This window comes from Malaclemys terrapin, chromosome 10 (assembly GCF_027887155.1).
Source record: "Malaclemys terrapin pileata isolate rMalTer1 chromosome 10, rMalTer1.hap1, whole genome shotgun sequence".
NCBI lineage: Eukaryota > Metazoa > Chordata > Testudines > Emydidae > Malaclemys > Malaclemys terrapin.
Window position 1 is genome coordinate 62,024,198 of NC_071514.1, and position 23,624 is coordinate 62,047,821.

The following is a 23,624-nucleotide window of genomic DNA, read 5'->3' on the forward strand; positions in this document are numbered from 1 at the left end:
CCCCTTTAAACATCATGCCCACTAAAATCTGAGCCCATGCTCAGTGCATAAAGGCATGCAGAAAAGGTGAACTGTTTCAGTGTGTTGCAACAAATCACTAAGGGGAATACAAAAGGTAGGAATCCGTAATGTTCAGGAAAGTGAAAGAACAGTGTCCTTCTGTACAGCACCCAACATGATGGGGCCCCAATTCAACTGGGGCCTTTGGGTATTGCTATAGAATAAATATTTACTGCTACCAAAGTGAAGGACTGTGGAAGCGTATTGTATAAGCTTCCTGGTAGCATAGCATTGCAGATGCACCTCATTCCTAACCTACAATCTCTTGTGTAGTTTATTAGTAATATAAATTATTAGGATAGCACCTAGAGACCCAAGTTGAACTAAATCTGGACCCTGTTGTGTTGGGCACTGTACAAATATATAGTGAGACACAGCCCCAACACCAAAGACCTGACAACAGAGGGGAGGATAAATCAGACAAGCAGAGTGAACAAAGATATTGTTTGTAGCATGGGCAATTTTTTTTTAAATTAATCTGGCAGCACCCCTTTGCATTTAAAGCCTAAAATGTGGGTTGGTAAATCCATTAATCCTTGTAACCTGTATTTCTACCCCTGGCCCAGATGACAAATTCTATTACATGGTGCTATTTTAATGAGCCTTTTGATGTGCATGAATTAAAATTGTGACACCAGGAAATGTAGTGTGGGAAATAAATTCTGAATAGCTCAGTGGATAGGTCTGATAGTGTTTAAAAGGATGGTTGCCTTGTGTAGAGGAGCGGACTTACCCCTGCAGCACCTCCTGCTGGTGATTTCTGGGAATTAGCTCTTCCAGCATCCTGGAGCACCCTCTGCAGGCCAGTGGTCCGCCTGTCTTCTGGCCCCCATGTCCCTCCCAGACCCCAGTGCCCTTTTATCTGGGGTTCTGCCCCCTGGCAGCATAACCCTCAGTACTAGGGTCTCCTCTCCCCAGGGAACCCCCACCCACTATCCCTATCTCACCTCAGAATAAGGCCACTGCCAGTCACCAACTAGCCCCCGCTCCCTGGGGCAGACTGCAGTATAGGCCACTCATCACAGGCAAGGTTGGGTTTGGACCTGCTGCCTTGGCCTACCCATGGGCTGCCCTCTGCAACCCCCAGTACCACTTGGTCTCCTACTAGGCCGCAGCCTGGGGCTATCCAGGCTGGAGCTCCCCAGCCCTGCTCCACCCAGGTACTCTGTCTTAGCTCCCTGCAGCCAAGCCCTTCTCTCTCTGAGTGCAGAGAGAGACTGTTTGGCTTTTGGCTCCCAGCGTTTTTATACAGGCCAGCTGTGGCCTTATTGGGGCGTGGATCTGCTGTGGCTGCTTCCCCAATCAGCCTAGCTTTTAGAGCTGCAGCCCTCTGCCAGGGCTGTTTTAAGCCCTTCCCGGCAAGAGCGGGGTAGCCACCCCGCTACACCTTGTTTGGGGTTAGAAGAGGATAATACTGATAGTTTAAAAAGCTATTTAGAAATCAAAACAAACTGCTCTAGCATGGCAGGACAGATTCATCAATAAAATACCTATTGATGATGAACCAAGCCAAGCACTGCCTCATTTTCCTGTGCCATGAGGAAGGACCCAGATTTTGGGTGTGATCTCCAAATTCTTTCTAATTCCATTGGTTCAGACTTAAAGTGTCATTGAGTGAGTTGACACCAAGGGCTTGTCTCCTTTTACCATGGATCCACGCTGTGATGATTGATTCAGCAGGGGGCGATTTAGCGGGTCTGCTAAATCGACCGCCAATCGCTCTCCCGTCAACTCTGGTACTCCACCAGAACGAGAAGCATAAAGTAAGCATAAGAAGCATAAGGGGAGTTTCTCCCGTCGACCCAGCACAGTATAGATACCAGTAAGTCGACCTAAGGTACGTCGACTCTAGCTACGTTATTCACATATAGCCCCGTAGCGTAGATCTGCCCCAAGAGTCTTCAGAGAGGGCATATGAGGCTACATTACATCAAGGGATGAGGCTGTCGGCTCAGTATTCTCTCATCCTGGCCAGCGCAAAGCAAAATCTTGTCTCTCACTTCACAGTTATTTCTGCAATGCAGCTGCTGGGAAAGGGAAACAGAATCACCAAATGTGAGTGTGTGTTTGGGGACACAGAGAAGGAATTAGTCCAGAATGAAGGGGTGGGTGAAAACCCAAGATTCCTGCTTGAATAACTTATTTTCCCAGGTTACTGCATGAGAGAGGTGAGAGTGCTTTGGTATATACAGGTTTCAGAGTAGCAGTAGTCTGTATCCGCAAAAAGAACAGGAGTACTTGTGGCACCTTAGAGACTAACAAATTTATTAGAGCCACAAGTACTCCTGTTCTTTTTTTGGTATATACAATGACTTGGAGAGTGGATTTACAAGGGACAGTCTATATTTGGGTAACTGCTTCAAAGTGACACTTGTATCTTGGCAATTTTAAAAAGCAAGTGCAATTAAATAATATAAGAATGGTCATAATGGGTCAGACCAAAGGTCCATCTAGCCCAGTATCCTGTCTTCAGACCGTGGCCAATGCCAGGTGCCCCAGAGGGAATGAACAGAACAGGTAATCATTAAGTGACATTTTGCTAGCCAGTCCTTGCAGTCTGTTTCATTTAGCCAGTTGTCAGTGAATGAGCAGTTTCTGATGCTAGCTTTTTTTCAAGGATGTAGTAGGAGCACTTGCACCATTGCCCTGATCTTCCATTGTTTAATATGCCTTGCATATCTCCTCATTTTCGCATGACTTAAACCCTCTCTCACACGTGTGGTGTGCTTGCGTGTTGGTGGGCAAAGAGCTGCTGTATTTTCAACAGTTTTGAGCTGTTATCACTTAAACTGCAGAAGTTGGAAAACTGCAGCATCTTCAGCTGGACACAAACTTTTAACATTAGATATCCCAGTGTATTGTGATGATAATGCAAATTTTTAGACCCAGGTAAAAAAACCTCAGAAGATTATATTATTTTTCGGGCAACTGGCAAATCCATTTAAAAAAAAAAACGGCTCAGGACAGTCAAATGCTGGCTAGGTAATCCTAGCTCCTGTGGCCCTATTCAGTACTTAGTCAGTTTCTTGACTGATCCAAGGAAGTAGCAGATTGCTTGACTCTGCTGTGGGAAGGCAGAGAGAGAACCTGAGAGTCCATGCTTGACTATGTGTGAGACACAGCAAGGTCATTGAGAAGTCTGGGGAAGTGTGTGTATGGTAGGAATTCCAGCTGATGGGCAGCCTCAGCACAGTCAAAGCAAAGAGAAGGAAGGATGTTTGGGCTTTTTTGTTATTCCCCCCTCTTTCGCCCATGCATTACAAACACATGCATGCTCTTGCTGACACCTTTGTTCAGTGTGCATATTGTTTTTTTGATATCATAGAAGCAGGCAGATGCACAATGGGCCAGAAGTAATAGGCAAGAAGGAACTTGTGCATGTGCAACTTTCCAAACCTTTAGAGGCAAGGCTGGGATGGATATGGAAGGAGGAAGATAAGGGGAGAGAGAGAAACTCTACACACCCAGTAGGAAGAGAATTGGGAATTTGTACAGAAGAAGAGCAAATAATGAGGACTCAGTGAAGTGAGAAGTAAAGATAAAAGGAAGGGCTTTCTGGGGTAGGATAGATAACACATTTTCTACACACCCAGCTTTTTAGTGTATGGGCCAGTCTTTACATTCCAAGAAAGGTCCTTGTGTATTTTAAGAGAGATAATATCTCCCTGTGTTTTTCTGTGTCTTGATTTCCATATTCATGTAATCCTGTCTAGCCAAAAGTCCTGCAATAACACGTCAATACTTGTCCTCTCTGTGCTGAGGAATGAACCACGTTCAGATGACATACAGGCAATATTTTAAGCAAACTCAAGAAGCTTCTGAGTAAGGTCATAGACTGTGTCCTGATTATCTGAATGTAGTGGTTGTATAGAGTGCAGTTTCTTAAGAATTATGATTTTCACTCCTCTGTACGGCCATTGGTGTGAATGCAGGAAATCTGCAGTGCAAATGTTCCTGAACTGTCTGTTAAATGACTTGGAACAGCTCCTAAGGTTAAGTTTTATTATACTGTTGGGGGAGGGGAGAGAAAGTAACTGATTTATTAGATGTGGTCAAAATCCACAAATGGCTCTGATATAATGGATTTCTACATGCCAGTTAGTAAGCTGGCGTTGCAGGCTTGCAATGGTGTTCCCAAAGTATGTCATAAAACTTCAGCTTCTGATTAACTTTCTGGCATTAACTAGAAGCAGCAAGGGAGGAGGTGCAGGCTGCAGTATTTCTTGTTCAAAGCTTCAGTAGATCATCAAAGGATATTGACTTGGCAATGTCCAGTAAAATTACTTTATTGTTTAACCCTACACTCGAGTCTCACTTATAATGGTTGTTTTACAGGTGAGAGGATAAACTTTGGACTGTCACCTTTTTTGAGCAGTCTACAACAATGCTCCCACTGCATAGCTGAGCACAAGAGAAGTTAAAATACAATCCAAGAACAACTTAAGGAAACATCCTTAAGGAAAGTGCTCTTCTGACCTATTGCACTGGGGCTGTTTGTTTCAGCATACTGTCAATGAAAAATAAAAATTCCAGTTTGCAGAGTCTGTAACAACTAAAATGCCAGACCTCATGGCTTATTTCTTCCACTGTCCAAATAGGCCAAATTCATCCCTGTGTAACTTCTCTGAAGCCACAGTGAATTTAGCTCAATGTCTTAGAAAGATTGCTACATTACCGATGTTCATCAGTGCCTTTCTAAAATGACAGGTTTCAGAATAGCAGCCGTGTTAGTCTGTATCTGCAAAAAGAACAGGAGTACTTGTGGCACCTTAGAGACTAACAAATTTATTAGAGCATAAGCTTTCGTGGGCTACAGCCCACTTCTTCGGATGCATATAGAATGGAACATACATTGAGGAGATATATATACACACATACAGAGAGCATGAACAGGTGGGAGTTGTCTTACCACCTCTGAGAGGCCAATTAAGTAAGTGAAGAAAAAAAAACTTTTGAAGTGATAAAGTGATAATCAAGATAGTCCAGTACAGACAGTTTGATAAGAAGTGTGAGAATACTTACAAGGGGAGATAGATTCAATGTTTGTAATGGCTCAGCCATCAAGTAATTGGGACAGGCTTGTCTGACAGTGCAGAAAACTAAAGAGACAAGGTGAATGACGTGATATCTTCTATTGAACCAACTTCTGTTGGTGGGAGAGAGAAACTTTTGAGCTTACACAGAGCTCTTATAAAAGATATTACCTACCCACCTTGTGTCTCTAATATCCTGGGACCAACATCGCTACCGCACTGCGTAGTGCAGAAAATGTCTAATTTTCATCTCACCCCAGAGTAAAAGAGGCTTGACTTCGGAATTCATGAAGGCCTCCGATTTAGCAGTCCATCTCTATTCAGCAAAGCATTTAAGTACTGTATGTGCCTGAGGTTAAATTAGGGCCTAATTCAGGAATCTAAATAATCTGGATGTTACAGCTCTTATAGGGAGAGTCTGTCAGCAGTGTGAGGTGAAGGAAGGCTCTTGGAGTATAAGAGAGACTTCAGAATGTTGACTGCCTTTTTTCTCCTCTATACTACCTCCTCTTTTATCTAGCCTCCAAATAAAAAACGTCTACCTGTAATATTTGTTCTTTTCTATCGCATTCCACAGCAGCACATAGCTTATTTTGAGATTTCTATTCTCCTAACTATAGAAATTAGTTCTCCTTGTAAGGCACCTCTCCAATTTAGGGGTGGACTGAGCCTGTTCTCTAGAGCTTATTGTAAAAACACAGCTTGGGAGGTTTTCTCTTAGAATAAATTGAAATGAATATGATGAAAGAATTGTCATTGGAACCATGAATCTTTAGCAGAATGAAGTTTGACTATGTCAAGTGACTTGTAAAAAGGACTGGAAACTTTTTTTTATGTTGTAGTTCTCGCTATCAAAATCCTCTCATTCAGCAAGGAAATTCTGCAGTTATTCAGATCTTTCCCTTTAAAAGTTATGGTCAAGAAATGTGGATTGAGATGAGAGCTTTAAAGGTGGATTCCACTTGCCACACAACAAATGTCAAACATATGGCAGCTGTCTTTTTCTCATGGGAATGTCAGCAAATAAATATAGACTTTCCTAATGTTTACTCAAAAAATACTAAAGCTAGCAGACAGTCTCTTGCAGTATCTCTAGGCTATCACACTATCCTCCTTCCTCTTGCAGAAAGCTTTTCCTCTCCACGTGTTGTCTCTAAGTCAACTGTGGGATATTTGCTTTTCTGAAACCTATTACACAAATTTGCATGATCTATCCGGAGGGGGAAAGGGCTTTTCATTAAAAGAGAGACTAGAAACCCCAAAGTCTGATTCAGCTAAATTTCAGTTAGGGTAATTACATGCTGCCTACTTAAATACCTTGGCATGGAAGATGCTGTATAAATGTTGATGTGCAGGTGCAGCAAAGTCAGAAAAATAATATGGCAAAGTGTAATGTACACTTCTATTCTAAAGCTCTTTTGGGAAGCTAAGGCCCCACTTACTTAATTTTCTACCATGAGTAACTCCATTGATTTCAACGGGCTTACTCATTTACAGTAAAGTTATACATGTATGTAAGTGTTTGGATTGAGGCCTCAATGTAGATTTACAGTTGAACTGAATTCAAAGCTGCCAATGTCTGTTCATTTGCTTTCTCAGTTGATGTAGATGACTGAAGCTGGAACTAACTTGCTTTGAAAAGGTTTGTGTGGGAGGTATGGCACATAGTGAGTGCTGTCGCAGTCTGATGTTGTAGTGGAAGATGAATCAAGGTTGTTTGAATAACAACATCTGAACATGTATGAGTTGACTGTTGTTCAAGTAGCTGCTCCTCAGCAGTCAGACAATATTTTCCCCCAAACCCCTAAAAAGCTTTTGTTTTTCCATGTCTACATTTGATTGACCATACACCATAATTCCCATTCCCTGCCCTGGCCAACTGAGATGTGTAACAGGATTTCAAGGGAAGGGGAGACAGTGCCATCATTTTGACATTTAAATGAGTAGAATACATAAACATCACTAGGAGAATGTATTGCGGGGATCAGTCCTGCATTAGCAGGGAGCTGGACAGCCTGACCAAATAGGCCATCTCCATTTCTAACTGCTATGAATCTATAACTAAAATAGGTATTTTACACAGGCGGACACACTTCTCAAAGCTTCAGTAATTGCCATGTTGGGTGGAACACAGACTGTTTTCTTGGGAAGGGGGCAGCTCTTGTCAGCCATTGTATATCTGATCTGTCATTCTGCAACCATGGGAGAAAAGGTGTTTACTTTCAGAAATGGGAAATATCTTCTGTAGCTATTGAGATCTGCTGGGCTTGGGTTTTGTCTTAAGAGCAAATGTGTAATTACAGGCATTGAATACATTCTTATTTTCATATCAAACTGGAACTTGATATATACCTTGGTAAACTGGGATATAGGCGACTGTGTATAAAGAGCAGTGGACAGTTACCAAAGTCTTAGGGTATGCAGGGGCTAGGATGACCCATCCCTGCTACATGTGCTTGAAAACTCCAATCTTGCATGTTAAGTTTGATTAGCGTAGAATTGAATTGATGCATTTAATCTTTTGTCTTCCTGTGACTTATTAAAGAGTTAACAAACTCTCCTGCTGCAAAAATAATATAATATATGAACTGATGTTGCATTATAAACATTGATACTGATGTCATAAAAGGAAATGAAGAAGAGTGGAGGAAATAACCTCCCAGCTCATTATCTGGACTCTGGTGGGGATTGCTATTATGCCAGTATATTAAATTGGCTGGAAATGTAATAGAAAGATTAAAAATGAAATTAACTGCCCAAAGTTTAGTAGACACGAATGTGCTGCTTTTGAAAGAGTTAGGTGGCTAAAAAGAAACTAAAATATGAGCTGGGCTATTTCATGTTTGCCTACTACATGCATCTTGTAATTCTCCCACACACAAAAAAGACCATTTATTCTTATTTTTCATCAGATTTGTTAGCAGTTGTAATAATAGCTTAATTATTTTGTCAAAATGTACTGCAGGCCACTTACAATTACACTATGATCATTAAACTACACTTGTCAAGTAAGTGAATATAGTGCAGTTTGGATTTAGTTGCCAAGCCTTTTTCTTTGTTCCCTTGCTGATTTGCAGTATTTGCTGATTTCCACTGAGTCTTCCAGATATTTGTGAGGTTCTGCGCTGTGGCCGAGAGTTGGTAAAATACTTAAGCTCATGAGTAATCTTAAGCACAAGTAGTCTCTTTTATCTCATTGAAACTATTCATATGCTTAAAGTTGCACATGAGCTTAAGAACCTTATTGAATTAGATCAATGTTAATTTAATTCTGCCTTCCAAGCAGTCTCATCAGCTGGAGTCTGGAGATGGTTGTTGAGGTTTTCAAAACAGTTTAGGGGATTTAGACACATTTTCCATTACACTTATTAGAACAGATATGTGTCTAGCTTTGAAAATCTCAAGCTGAATGCTGCAAGGTTTGCTTCGGTCTAATTCTGACAAGCGGGCAATGATGAAATAATGTTGGGAGTATAGGTATGCGAGACCCTACCTGACTTCTGTGTAGCCCCTTAGTTCATCCTTTCACACTATTTAACCTTTTTTTTTTTAAAAAGGTTTAAGACTTCTCTCCTCTTTGATGTGAATTTAAGTAGCTAGTGTCTAAACGGATTTGACACTTGTTACGCCAAATTAGTCCTAAAACGGAGACTGGGCCACTGATTTTGTTATGTCTGAGTGAATTGTATCATATAGCTGATACTTGAATGACACTATGGAAACCTGCCCCTGCCATGCATACATACACACATTCATCCCTCAAATTTGTTAGAAAATAACAGGTTCCTAGTGATGTACTGAGGTAGATTGCACTGAATATCCAGCATTTACTATGCTTATTTTCTCTTCAGAGAGAACAGTTGCCTCCTGAAAATTAGTTTAGCTTCAAAGCTTGAAAGAGTTCAGTAGTATGGGACACAGTTTTCTAGTCAGCCATAGATGGAAGAGGGCATTTTTCACCACTGTGGCTATTTGGGTATCCATTGAAACTGAGCAATCCAACGTTGGTGTTTTTTTTTTTTCTCCCACTCCATTTTCTGATGTGCCTTTCTCTGAGGTCATCCCATCACTTTTGTCAAAATAAGGTTCAAACTCTTCTCCCCAGTTTCTACTTGCTAGAAAATTGCATGTTGTTTACAATATTAATTCCTTTTTTGTGAGCTGCAGTAGGTATGTTTTGTTTTTGGTAGCTCTTGCACCAGTGAGTATAGGAAAAATGCCACCATCAAAACATTTAAGTTCTAAAGTGCAAAGAATATGCCAGGCCAACTTAATTTTTAGCCAGTGTTTCATATATTCCCTTCCAGCTACACTGAAAGACTTCATAGCTATAGTTTACAGTTAAGCTAGTGATCAAACTAGTTAGGCTAGTTATCGTATTGATTATTACAAAGGATAACTTAAGTTTGTAGACTATTTATAGTGATTGGGGACCAAATTTTGCTCTTAGTTATGCATACAAGCTAATTGGCTTAATTAGGGTTGCACATGTATAATAGAAAGTGATATTGGGCCATGGGTCCCTCTGCATGTGATTTTCTGCCACATCACTCCCCATAATTACTCCTGGGGGAATTCTGCACCACTACGCAATGCATAATTTTGCAGAAATTAACGTGCATTTTTCCTTTCCACCATAGAAATGGGCTGCAGTGCTGCTAGCTGCCACTAGGGACCACTGGACCTGGCAGAGCCCAGCTCGCACATAGAAGACACTGTCGGGGAGAGGGAGAGGGAGCTAGAGGTTTCCTGTCAGTTGCAGTTCCCAGCATGCCCTGAGGGAAGGAGAGGGTGGCATGCAAGCCTGGGACCAAGCATCAGGCTGTTTCTCCCTCTGGATCCCTCGGCTCTGGGTGGGGAGAAGGGTGGGTGTCTGGGCTGGGGGGGCCATGGCTGGGCTCTAGGGAGGAGGGTGTACAGGTGTCTGGGCAAGGGGTGGCCCTGAGTCTGGGCTCTGGTGTGGGGGGTGCGGGTATCTGGGCCTGGAGGCCCCCGTGGCTGAGCTATGGAGGGGAGACGGTGCGGGTATCTGGGAAAAGGGGGGGACCCGTGGCTGGACCCTGGGTTGGGGAGTGGGTGCAGGTATCTGGCCGGGAGAGGGTACATGTATCTGGGCAAGGGGAAGCCCCGCAGCTGGATCTGGGGGGGAGGGGCTGTGGGTATCTGGGCCTGAGTGGTGGCCATGGCTGGCCTCTGCAGGGAGGGGTTGTAGGTGTCTGGCTCCCCGGCTGGGCTGTGGTGGGGGAAAGGGGGCAGAGAAACAGGAACTGGGTTGTCATAGGGGTTTCTTTAACTCTCTACTCCAGGGAGAATTTTTGTGTGTCTGTATTGTTACAGACATACTTGCTGACAGGTATTTTGAAATAAATTACCAAAATAATTGAAAATGGCATTATTATGTAGGGTTATTTTGACAAATAAAATTTGCATAATTTTAAAATATTGTGTGCAGAATTTTTAATTTTTTGGCACAGAATGCCCCGAGGAGTAATCATAATAACTGATCCTATCCCTGATAGGGTGCTGAGGGACAGGAAAGTCCTTTATTAGTGATGACGAAGACAAATTTATACGTTGTCCAGAGGTGTTTCTTCCTCTCCTTGAAATGGTGGCTTGGCTCAAGGAGTCAAATAGCTGATTAAGGAAGATAGGGCCATAAAGTTCTGCAATCCCTTTGCTGCAGGAATCTTAAAGGTTTGATTTCCCGTGTCAGGAGCAGTCATAAATAGAAATGATTGTCTACCTCCTGTTAGTGTATGTGGTGTGCCTCTTTATGGAAGACACCTATGGTGGTGTGGGCTTTGATTAGGTATAATCAAATCACTCTAATTGTAGTAGTTGTCAGTATGTAAATATTGATTTGATACTCCAGTGAAAACAAGATGCTCATTCCTTTTCAAGGACTGCAGGCATTTTAAATGAGTGACACATTTCCTCCTCAAAAAGTTTGGAGTTCTCATGGGTTACTTTTTAGTCCCTCAGCAAGTCAGTGTTCTAAATTATGAACAGAATGTGGCGGTGAATGTCCCAGTTTGTTTTGTCCTTTACTGCTTGATGCTGATGTGTTCTATTTCTATTTCTTGCAGGCATATATGACATTTATGTTTTTGACATTTCGTCTCTACCCTCTAGGAGCTGCTATGTCTGGGTATTTTGTTTTAATCAAGCGTTAAAGTGCTGTACATTGTATGGAACATTTTGTATTTCCTAACAGGTCTCTGGCTGTTGCTTTCTAATGTGTCGGAGCCACTTCCTATTGAAGGCTTATAAAATAAATCATCCTTTTCTTTGCTAGTATGTCTGGTCATTTATAGTAAAACCATGTGTCTGTAAATATCACAGCAATCAGTAACATGACTAGATCTTATATTACTGGGAGTAAAAATAACCAGTCTTCGTAGTTACCTTGTGCTTTCATTTGCTGCTGTGCACCAATCTTTCTAGATCTTGATCCTTTTCCTTTTAGCACATGCGTCTCATGATAATACACTGAAACTGATGCACATATAAATGAATAAATTTATTTGATAGAAAAGTGTGCTTTTGAATAAGAACATAATAAGTAGAAGGATCAGTTCAGAAGAGCAGAAAATGTACTATAAGTTTCCCTGGAAAAATCCAGTATGCTGTTTTGAGATTGCACTACTACTTTCGTTGGTTGGCTATGTTCTTTCCTTCAACATGCTACTCAAACAGGACTTGTTACCAACATTAGTCCTGAAGAGTTAGTGTTGAAGTCAATGGCTGGCTTGTGTTATGAGCCATAGTTTTGTTGCAATCATGAAAAAAATGATAGTCCTGTTAGATTACTGGACTGGATCTCAGCATATCTGAGTTCAGTTCCTTGCTCTGCCACAGACTTTCCGTGTGACCTTGGGTATGTTGTTTAATAGCTCATGCATTGGGTCCCCAGCTGTGAAAATGGAGATGATAATGCTTCCTGACCTCACAGGGTCGTTAAGGATACATTTGTTAATGTCTGTGAGATGTTCAAATATTATGGTGATGGGGAAGCCTAAGCATCTAGATGGATATTGGTGTAGCAAATGCATGTGGTAAAATGTAGAGTGGGAAAAAAAAGGATTCAGAGCGGCCCCACCTTCTTTCAGAACGTACATTCCAGCTTGAGATGGGTAGGAAGATATAATTTAGTCTTTTTACGTTGACACTTTTGGTGCAGGAATTACAAAATCGGTCTCTAGTGTTGAATTCAATGGTGATACCTTTAGAGCAGGGGCTGTGTTTTATACAGTGCTTAGCACAACGGGGTCCCTATCCTGACTGGGGCCTCTGGGTGCTACTGGATTGTTAATAATAATAATAATAATAATAATTACTATAATGCTTTGAGCTTTGATAGCACCTTCTAGCCAAGGATTCAAATTCTTATAAATCTTAATGAATTCAGCTATACCCCATCAAGCAGAGTGTTTGCCACCGGCGATGTTATATCTCCATAATACTGTCTCCATACAGCCCATCTTGGGAGTCGTTATCCTGGCTGTTCAGCCACATAACTCAGAGTAGTAAATTTCTCGGAGAAACCCCAGCATTCTATAGATTGTGGGTATAACTACCTACCACTCCCAACTCCTCACAGTCATCTTCATTCTCTGCTAGCTGATATGGTCATGAAAATAACCTTCTGTTTGCACAGGAATATTTATTTCTTCTTAGCTAGTGATTAAAGTAGTTTCATAGTGTAGCTAGTTACTTGGTTCGCTACAAAGTCAAAATTACAGTTGCTTCTATTTTCCCCAGCAACCAGATAAGGCAAGAGGCTTTTGTCTCCATAAATTAACTGTTTATATTAGGGTGACCAGAGGACAAGAACAAAATATCGGGACACATGGGAGGGCAGGGCTCAAGCAAAAAAAAAGTGTGCCGCCAAAGCTAAAAAGGAGGAGTGCCCCAAGCCAAAATATTGGGACAAATGGCGTCCCGACCATACATCCGTCGGGACACGGGACAAACAACTGAATATCAGACAGTCCCGATTTTATCGGGTCGTCTGGTCACCCTAATTTATATTAATAATAATATATGGGATAACTGATATGTTTAAACAGATATTCAACTAAGTAATCTGCATTCAGCACTAGAATAAAAGGGGTAAGGGATTAACATCAGTATTTAATCCAAATCATCTTGAACGCCTGTGATCTGTGGATTGCTTGGTATACTTCTGGCAAATGACTGACATTTGTGATACCATTGATAGATTCCAAGGCCTGAAAGGAGCATTGTGATCATGTCATCTGGCCCTCCTGTATAAAACAGGCCAGAGAACATCCCCAAAATAATAAAAATATCCAATCTTGATTTTAAAATTGCCAGTGATGGAGAAGCTGCCACCACCCTTGGTAAATTGTTCCAATAGTTAATCACCCTCACTGTTAAAAATTTACATGTTATTACCAGTCTGAATTTGTCTAGCTTGAACTTCCAGCCATTGGATCATGTCTTACCTTTCTCTGCTAGATTGAGAAGCCCATTATCAAATATTTGTTCCCCATGTAGTTACTTATAGACTGTAATCAAGTCCTGCCTTAACCTTCCCTTTAAGATAAATAGATTGATCCCCTGAGTCTACCATTATAAGGCACGTTTTTTAATTCTTTGATCGTTCTTGTGGCTTCTTCTCTGAACCCTCTCCAATTTATCAGCATCGTTCTTGAATTGTGGACAACGGAACTGAACACAGTATTCCAGCAACAGTTGCACCAGTGCCAAATAAGAGGTAACATAACCTCTCTACTCCTGCTTGAGATTCCTGTGGTTATGCATCCTTTTGGCCCCAGTGTCGCACTGGGAGCTCATGTTCAGCTGATTATCCATCACAACCCCAAAATTGTTTTCAGATTCACTGCTTCCCAGGGTAGGCTCCTCCATCTTGTTAGTATTGCCTATATTCTTTGTTCCTAGATATGTGTTTACATTTACAATGTTAAAACACATACTGTTTGCTTGCATCCGGTTTACCAAGTAATCCAATCCACTCTGTATCAGAGACGTGTCCTCTTAATTATTTACCACTCCTGCAATTTTTGTGTTACTTGCATACTTTATCAGTGATTAGTTTGTTTTCTTTCAGGTCATTGATTAAAATATTAAATAGTGTAGTACCAAGAATTGATCTCTCTGGGATTCCATTGGAAACACATCCAATTGATGATTCGCCATTTACAGTGATATTATGAGACCTGTTAGCCAGTTTTTAATCCATTTATTATGTGCTATGTTAATTTTATATCACTATAGTTTTTAATCAAAATGTTATATGGTAGCAAGCTAAACACCTTACAGAAGTCTAAGTATATTACATCAACATTATTACCTTTATCAACTTGACTTGTAATAGCAGGTTCAGTTTAGAGTGATCCCTGCAATCAGGGCATTCTAAACACAGTTTTGCTGCCCTTTACTTATACAGTAAGGATAACAACATTTCATTACCCCTGCATTCAAATACTAGAGTGAGTTATAACACAAAACCAGCCAAAATTGATCATTTTGGCACAGCAGCTCCATCTGCTGCATGACTGGGCATCTCTATGCAAATATGATCTGCTCCTGAAGCCTCTTCCCCCAGCTCATAACAAAATGTCATGGGAGAGCTCATTCAGACCCTGCTTACATCCTGTTTAATCTTTTTAAAAATTGACACAGCGTTAGCTTTCCTCCAGTTATCTGGAACTTCCCTGGTATTCCAAGACTTATTGTTCTGATCAATAGGCTTCATGTGGAATGTGTCTACTATTTGGCAGTGTGGTCTGTAGTTCACATAGAAGGTGATAAGAATCCTCTAAGATCTTCTCCAAAGCCTGCGTCACTAGAGCTTGAGCACAGGGGTTTTTGGTGTTTCCTTGGCTATATCCAAAGGTCAGAAGAACACATCAGATCTGCAACCAATTTAGACTTCATAATTCCATACACTGTTGAACAAATAAGACATACTGAACCAAAATGTGCATAATCACTAGGATTATCCATCAGTGAAAAATTTAGCTTATAATAAAATGTGGTATGTTAGCAAGTGACAGTTTTCTTTTTAACACATTTGTTACCCAGCAAGTTTAAAAAAAAAATCAGTATGTGAAATAAAGATTTGTATTTAAAGTACAGAGATTATTGCCAAAGACAACTGAATAGTAAATAGTCAAAGGTTACTAGATGTGGTATACCTTAAATATTATTTTGTGATGTTAAAGAAAATCCATATGTACAGTGCACACATACATATATGCACAAAAGGTTGATCACTTTCCAATGATTTCCAAGGAGGGATGGAGTGGCATGCTACTCCTGTGATGTGATATCACCACTCTCTGCTTTTCCTGGCTCCGTGTATACCCTTTCACAGATTTTTCAGAGTGGAGGACAGGCTGATCCATTTTCTAAGTCACCCATGTCTTGCTCAGTGTTTAGACTTCCACATTGGCATAGGCAACATAGCAGGATCTATACTGCCTCCGTCTGTGTTCCCTCCCTGGCTGCTATCAAGGAGCCACTTGAGGTCCCAGGCAATGGTTGCATGGCCAAGGAGAGGGGAGCAACAGCCTCCCCTGGCTCTGTGCAGAAGGGGGTTCCCTTCCTTATAGGTATCAGTATTCCTACTGGCAGTGAGTCTGGATGTTGTCAGTTGGCCATTTATTACAGGAGGTCTTGAGGAGGGAATTAAAGAACAGTGTAGTGATGTTTAAATCATGCATGGTATACAGTTTAATTCCTCTTCCTTCTTGAATCCAGCTCCATGGTTTTCTTCCCTTCTAACATTGCATGTGTCTAAGTGTAGTGAGGCTGAGTGGCCTTCCTCCAACCGGGAGAGCGAGAGAACATTACACGCCCCTTGGAGGGCGGAGCCTAGATCGCCCCCACCCCCCTCACCGGAAGTACTGGGGCGTGGCCAAAAGTATAAGAGGCCAGCCCTGCAGCACAGATGGGGGAGAGCCTGCAACAGAGGAGGACGCTCAGCCTGTTCTCCAGAGGCCCCGAGGGGAGCCTGTGCCTGGCTGTTCCCGATCCCCAGATGTGGATGATGACTGGCCTGGAGTACCTGCTGCAGTTTACCCTGAAGAGCCGGAAGGGGCCTGGAGGCTGCAGGTACCAAACCCCGGGGAGGCAGGAAGTAGCCCAGGGGCAGCCACGGAGCAGCCAGCTGCAGAGCCCGGCGTGGCTCAGTCGGCATGTTACGGCTGTATCCCCGCTGACACAGGGGCAGCCAATCCTGCCTGTGCCAGGGCCCTGGGCTGGGACGCGGTGGAATAGGGTGGACCTGCGTCCCCCTGCCAGCCCACCCCGGGTGGCTGACCCCCTACACGGTGCAAGGAGACTCTAGCCCAGGACAGAGACTGTTTGTTTGCTGGCTGCCTTAGCTCCGCCCAGGCCAAAGCCAGCCCTGCGAGAGTGTGTGTTTGCTGGCTGCCTGAGTTCCGCCCAGGCCCCAGCCAGCCCTGATAGACTGTAGTTAAAGGGTGAGTACTTGAGCTACCCCAGTCCAGGCTAAAGCCTGGTAGTGACTATTAACCGCGCAGCCGTATTGGGGTTTTTGCCTGTCTTACAGACTCTGGTCCTGACCCCACAGGACTAGCCTGAGTGGCTTCCCTCCGACCGGGAGAGTGAGGGAGCATTACACTAAGCATTGCTTTAATGCAAAGCAGCTGGACTTGGCTACCTAGAGCTGTTAGAAAAAACTCTTGCTGAGACATAGTGTGAAGCAACCAAGACTGGATCTTGCTTGCATTTCGTTCTGGCGTGGCACTGCAGCAGATATGGCTCGATGACCCTGCATTATTCCATAGTGGTTAGGAGTTCATGACAGCTTGAATCACTGTAATGTGCTGATTACTGAACTGGGTAAGTCACTATCTCCCTTGTAATAATTACAGATTTCCTCTGTGATTTTTCTCCTATTTGTTACCACAGCAACCATGTAATAGCTCAGCTGAAGAGCTGTCACAGTGATTTAAAACTGAAATAGCTCAGCCTTTTACTGCACACTGGTTCATCTTTCCTCTTGTTTCCTCCCCTGCCCCCTTGCAGCCATGGCAACCCATCAGTGGCATTCAAGTCTGCTGTGTTTCTCGGTGCAACTAGCAAGACAGCCAGCTCTTGGTTTTTGTTACTGCTACTACATAGCCACTGCTTTTATTGTGTGCATATGTATTTCTCTTTAACTCTACAGTTCAGAGAATGAATGCACCATGGGAACATGAAAGTACATTGCATCGTGACGGCTAATTATATATACATACATGCATTCATGCATGCATGCTTACTGTGCAGGATATCAAGGAAACAAATATAAGACTAGATATTTTGTAGGAATCGTGTTCCCCGATATTACAGCTGTGGCATTATAAGCCAGAGCACAAGTGATGCGTTACAGAGCTAATCTTTAGAGACACATGCTATTTTTTAATCCCAAAGTTATAAGGAAGATACAGTATTTGGAAACTAGGAGGTCATTTGAAACAAATACATTCCAGTTCTAGATGGAACAGTACGGCCGAGGGACATACTGGCCGCCACTTCCAGCAGCTCCCATTGGCCTGGGGCAGCGAACCACAGCCAGTGGGAGCCGTGATCGGCTGAACCTGCGGACGCGGCAGGTAAACAAACTGGCCTGGCCCGCCAGGGGCTTTCCCTACACAAGCGACGTCCCAAGTTTGGGAAACGCTGTGCTAGAGGATGAGGGCTGGGAGGAAGAATCTGCCTTGGGAAAACTTAAGTATTTGAAGTCAGGTCTTGTTTAGCCTAAATCCACTTCTGAACGGAAGTGGCACAATAGTTATAGGTTTGTATTTCTGTAGCACCAAGGAGCCACACTTATGGACTTGTACCCCATTGTGCTAGACACTGAACAAACACAAAACAGACAATCCCTGTTCTAACTGGTATCCGTCTTAGTAAACAGGGAAGGACTAAAGTGGCTATTTAGATTGAACTATACTCTGACCCCCAAAGTTGTCCCTGTAGGTCTGTATGGAAGCGTTAACTGCTGTTGCCCTTGCTGTATCTGTTCTATGGCTAAATAAAGGTCTTCTGTCTCCAGGGCTGTCCATCTGGAATCTTTAACAGCATTACAATTCACTTAAAATATAGATATTAATTATTATACTTCAGAGGAGAAAATTTTTAAATATAAATAAAAATCAAACATTTTAAATCTGTACCTTCTTGTAACTCTATTATAAGGGCACAAAAACTGACAACTCTATCAGATTTTTACTGATGTTCCACTTCCTTGTCAAATCCACAATCTACCCAAAACCCTATCTTGTCAAGAAGTAGGAAGTTCTTTGGGTTTATAGATAAGTGCGAAGTAGATGTCATGAGAAAGAACTTTGCTTCAGGTTTATACCTCTTAATTTATTTCTTGTCATGTGAATGTATGTACTTTATAATGCAATATGTTGTTAATTTCACATTAAGATGTAACAGCTTACACTAGCTCCCGTGCTTTTCAAGTGACACATGGCCTGATGTATTAAGTATTTATGTTGTTCCTCAAATAGCAATGGCTGGAACTTAAGTTGTTAAAACTATAGTAAGATGCTTCAGCCTTGATGTGAAGACCTACATTTTGTCACTCCTATATTACATGCTTCCCAAATTGTGCATCTTTATGCATCTGTGGCCTTGGTTCTCAGAAGGCTTTTGAAGATTTTTTAAATTTCATTTTGTTCCTCAAAACTTCTTAGAGAATTAGATCAATTCAATTTAAAATCTCCTCAGTTTTGTAATGTCTCTTTCTGTAGCTTTTGTGGGATGGAAAGAAATGCTGTTCACATCATGATTCTTCCTGGTTCACAGGCACCATCACTACTACTCTGTAAGATCCATGAGGCCAGGAGCACCCTTTGGCACAGCTGACCTGCTGCATAGTCTGAGATGTGCAAGCTAACACATATGCTATTTATTTCCGTTATGTATACTACTTTAGTGGATTATTAGTGTTAAGTCTGCATCCTTGTGCTGACACACTATACAAAGCCTATGTCCTCTCCCTACCAACTCCTTCCTTCTAGACCCCCAGTCTCTGGGGTCTCCAGCCTGAGTCCTAACCATCCCTATTTCCACCTTGCCCCCGGGTCCTTGATGTTTCTCGGTCCTTTCTTCCCCCACATTAATACAGATTCTGCCCAGCACACACATCTGGTTCACTAAAACTCCCAGCAAGTCTAGGCACCACCAACTTCTATTGAGTGGCTTCTGAGCAGTTGGGAAAGATTGAACACCAGTAGTGGGCTATTTTCTTTGTTCCAGTAGACATGATTTGATCGAGACACAGGATACATTGTTCTCAGTCTAATTAATCAGAGAAATATGTGAATTGTTGATAAGCGATATCAGATGATAAAAGGAAAACCTAACTTATAATTTACATATAGCACAATGCTCTTACAACTCTAGCAAACTGCTCCGATCAAGTACCCAGTCAGACTGTGTTCTTTTGATTAATGCTACATCCAAGACACTACTCCCACTTCTGCAGTATTTCTGCATTTACCTCTTTCCAACTCATTCTGTTTGTTTTTTGTGGTAAAGCTGTTACTACACCTCACCTCTTCCACAAAGTGTTATCACTCAGAATAACTCAGGGCTTCAAATTAATGTGTCTAAATTTAGGCTTCAGGCTTCCCCCCCCCAGGGCTTTATGTAGACTTGGATTAAAGATGTGATGTTAGATCATATTAACTAGCTCAATCTATTGAACACCTTCTAAAGGCAGTGAGATACACTAAATTGTACTTTAGCAGATGCTAAACTGGCCAAATTAAAACCTCAAATGGAAACTAGGCCTTAACTTAACTAGGTGGCTTCTTGTTGTTTGGTATTTGTACTGCAGCAGCACTTAGAGGCCTTAGGGCACCCTTGTGCCCTACGTGCTATATAAACATGTAACAAAAAGATGGCCCCCGTTGTGGAGAGTTTGCTGTCAAAACATATGCTAAAGTATAACTTGTCTTGTCCTGATGAGTCTTAGAAAGTGTTGGAATGAGATACTTAAACCAGTCAAACAGCACACCTTTAAATTCTAGTCTACACAAAACCTTAGAGTGGAGTCCTGGCATCATTGATTTCAATGGCATAACTACCTTCTTTTCTGCTTAGTATGTTTGAAAAGAAACTCTGCTTTTGGATTGATAAGTGAGGCATTAGTTGACATAAAGATGATCTAAATTTCGCCATTGATGTTCCTTTAAGCAGTGGTTCATTAGCTCATTGGATTAGCATATTTAGGATATTTTGTGACTGGTTTTACTGTTCTGTTGGGAATCCCATCTCATATATATTATTTCATGATGTTTCATATCTTTACCATTTTTACTGCAATATTCTGGTTAATAGATAAGAAGCATGGTGGAGACATAATTGTTGCCAAGTATTTGAAGAATATAAGCACCAAGAAAAGCAAGGCATAGTTCAGGGTGATACAGTGAGTTATATGGCAGCCATCCGTCTCAAAAGACGATGGTGTAAGTACCAAAGCAGTTCAGTTACTGCATGTCATGCTGCAGCATCGCAAGTGGCTAAAAAGTCCAATTCTCAAGCAATAGTCCTTGCCATAAATAATGCAGGTAAAAAGTGCAAGACCAGAGGATGAAACTAGTGTGCTACTAGCCCTTGATGCCGTCTTCGCTTTCCTCTCTCTTCAGCCTCTTTGACGCCCTGGTGCAGCACAACCTTCTATTGTGGCCTGTTGCTAGCTGCATCTTCCCAGCTTGCAGTGTTGATGTTCAAACTTTTCAAGTCCTGCTTACAAATGTCCTTGAACCTAAGCCTAGGTCATCCCAGTGGTCTTGGATCTTCTGCAAGTTTTCATACAAGAGATCCTTTGGAATGCATCCATTGTCCATCCAGTACAAATGACCAACCCAACAGAAACATATGAGTTGGAGAAAAAATTAGAGTTGGCAATTTTGCTTTCTCAAGGACTGTGGTGTCAGGAACTCGGGTTTCTCACTTGATATTTAGAATAAAACAAAGAGAGCAAGTGTGGAAAGTGATTAGTCTTCTCTAATCCTGTAAGTGGTCTAGGTCTCACTACCATGCAGCAGCATTCTCAGCGTGCATGTCTGATAGACCCATATCTTAGTGTTCAATGTTTAGTTTCCTGTTTTCCCACATGCATTTGGTCAGTGGGCCAAATGAGGTAGCTGCCTTTCTGGTGCAAGAATTAACTTACCTCTAGGTGACAAGCTTATCCAAAGTTGATCTTGGATAGCAGAACTTATGCACAACTTCTAGTGTGGAGCTAGCTATTAAAACATCTGATGCAGTCGGCACACCTTGTGCCATAATCATTATCTTCTTTAGAGTGATGGTTAGTCAAAATTCAACAAAAGCTAGAGCAAAGCTATTGCCAAGGTGCTGGAACTCCTGTGTATGTGATGAACACTGCATCATTGGTGGGAAAAAAAGTTCTGCTACCAGCAGGAGTTTGACTTTGCTTTTTGCTCTTACATGTGTAAAGTTGAAGAGTTTTCCATCTGATCTGTTATGGTGTCATAAACATACAGCTAAGGGTAGCATAAAATCCCTCCTTACCTGTAAAGGGTTAAGAAGCTAGGATAACCTGGTTGGCACCCGATCAAAAGGACCAATAAGGGGAGAAGATACTTTCAAATCTGTGGGGGAAGGTCTTTGTTTTGTTCTCTCGGAGTCAGCAAAGGAACCAGGGCAGGGCAAATACATCACCCTAAGCATATCTGGACTAAGCATCTAGTAGTAGCAAAGAAATGCATTAGATTATCTTTTGTTTTAGCTTGTGAATTTTCCCTGTGCTCAGAGGGAGGCTTATCCCTGTTTTTGTAACTTAAAAGTTTTACCTAGAGGGGAAATCCTCTGTATTTCAATCTGATTGCCATGTAAAGTTATCTTTCATTCTGATTTTACAGGGGTGCTTCTTTTACTTTTTCTTTCTTTATAATAAAGTCTTTTTTTTTTTTTTTTTTAAGAATCTGGTTGGGTTTTAGTGTCCTAAAACCCAAGGGTCTGGTCTGTGCTCACTTCGTTACCTATCTGGTTGGTAGAGTATTCTCAAGCCTCCCCAGGAAAGGGGGTGAAGGGCTTGGGGGATATTTTGGGGAAACAGGAACTCCAAGTGGTCCTTTTCCTGAATCTTTGTCTAACTCACTTGGTGGTGGCAGCATACTGTTCAAGGACAAGGTGGAATTTGTGCCTTGGGAAAGTTTTTAACCTAAGATGGTAAAAATAAGCTTAGGGGGTCTTTCATGCGGGTCCTCACATCTGTACCTTAGAGTTTAGAGTGGGGAAGGAACCCTGACATATGGTGACATACATTGCTGGTGCTAGATGAGAAAGCATGATGAAGCAGAGAAAGAAGAATGTACTGAAGAGTGTTGGTGCCAAAACACATCGCTGTTTGACACCACTGCAGATTTCAAAGCTGTAGGTTGGTCACCATAATATTGAACTTCAGACATCATGCCACTGGGGAAGGATTGAATCAGACTGAGGAGAATGGGGTGCAACCACATCTCTCTAGCAGTTGGAAAAGACTTTCAGCTGACCAGGTCAAAAGCCTTCATAAGGTTAGGCTGAATATTGTGGGGAAGATTTTTCGAATAGTGTGATCCATTAGGATATATCTTCACCGCTGAGTTAACTTGTGTGATCAACTTCCACGTCTGAGCACCCAGATTGACCTAGCGTGGGTGTGAGCAGCCACGCTGCCAAAGCCCTTCCATGTCATTGTGTCCTCACTGTTGCTATGTTCACCTGTGTGTCACTACCATGGCAAATCTGCTGCTGCTCACTGCCAAGACTGGGAAAAGTAGAACAGGCCCACTTATTTTCTGAATGGTAAACATCTTGTAGGGTGGTGGTGGGAAGGTGTGTTCGATCAATAAAATGAAAGTAAATAAGCACATAGGAAGAACAGAAAACTCAGGCTTGTTTGTAACTATGATAACCTGTGTACTTGAGAACTCAAATGCAATTGTGGCGTTCCCAATTATATCCTGTTCTACAGAGAACTTTTAAGACTATTAGAGGAACAAATAGTCAAAAGTAAATATCAGTGTGCAAAATGTATCCCTGGCTAAAATGGCAGTAAGGGCAGCAGCTTGCGCCGGCTGTCTGAGTACAAACCTGCCTGGAACCCCTGGGCTAGCCTGCGCTGCTGCCTGTGCTACCGCCAGCTAAACTGCTCGAGTAGAACTAACGTTTGTCTGCCTCAGCTGGGAAGCATGCTCCCAGGTGCAATGTGGATGTATCCTGTGGAAATGCATGTTTCCATTCCCAGATAGTCATTGCTCATTCCATTATTAATAATGCTGGTGATAATGCTTCTGGTGAATTGTGCAATCCAAAGTAGAACAGTCCACTCACTGGTGGTTCTTTTTTGTGCTGGCTTTCTGACTATTTCCTGGGAAACTTTGTCTGTCAAATAAGTGTCTCCCCCTCTTTCAAATGCTGAGAGGCCTTGAGGAATCCTGTTCTCTCTGAGATGCTGATGGCTGTGGACTGTCGTACCATGAACCCAGCACATACTGAGCAGAA

The 23,624-nt window shown here is 42.1% G+C and overlaps 1 protein-coding gene across 3 annotated transcripts in view; it reads left to right on the plus strand.

Annotated features, from left to right (window-relative positions):
* ABAT (4-aminobutyrate aminotransferase) overlaps window positions 1-23,624 on the plus strand; it is a 152,783-nt gene that overhangs the window by 19,824 nt on the left and 109,335 nt on the right. Inside the window, exon 1 of one of the 3 annotated variants that reach the window (XM_054041964.1) lies at window positions 16,092-16,196. The exons of the other annotated variants lie outside the window; for them this stretch is intronic. The gene's annotated coding sequence lies outside the window, so the exon portion shown is untranslated. Of the gene's footprint in view, window positions 1-16,091; window positions 16,197-23,624 lie in introns of those variants that run through there. 3 annotated transcript variants of the gene reach the window in all.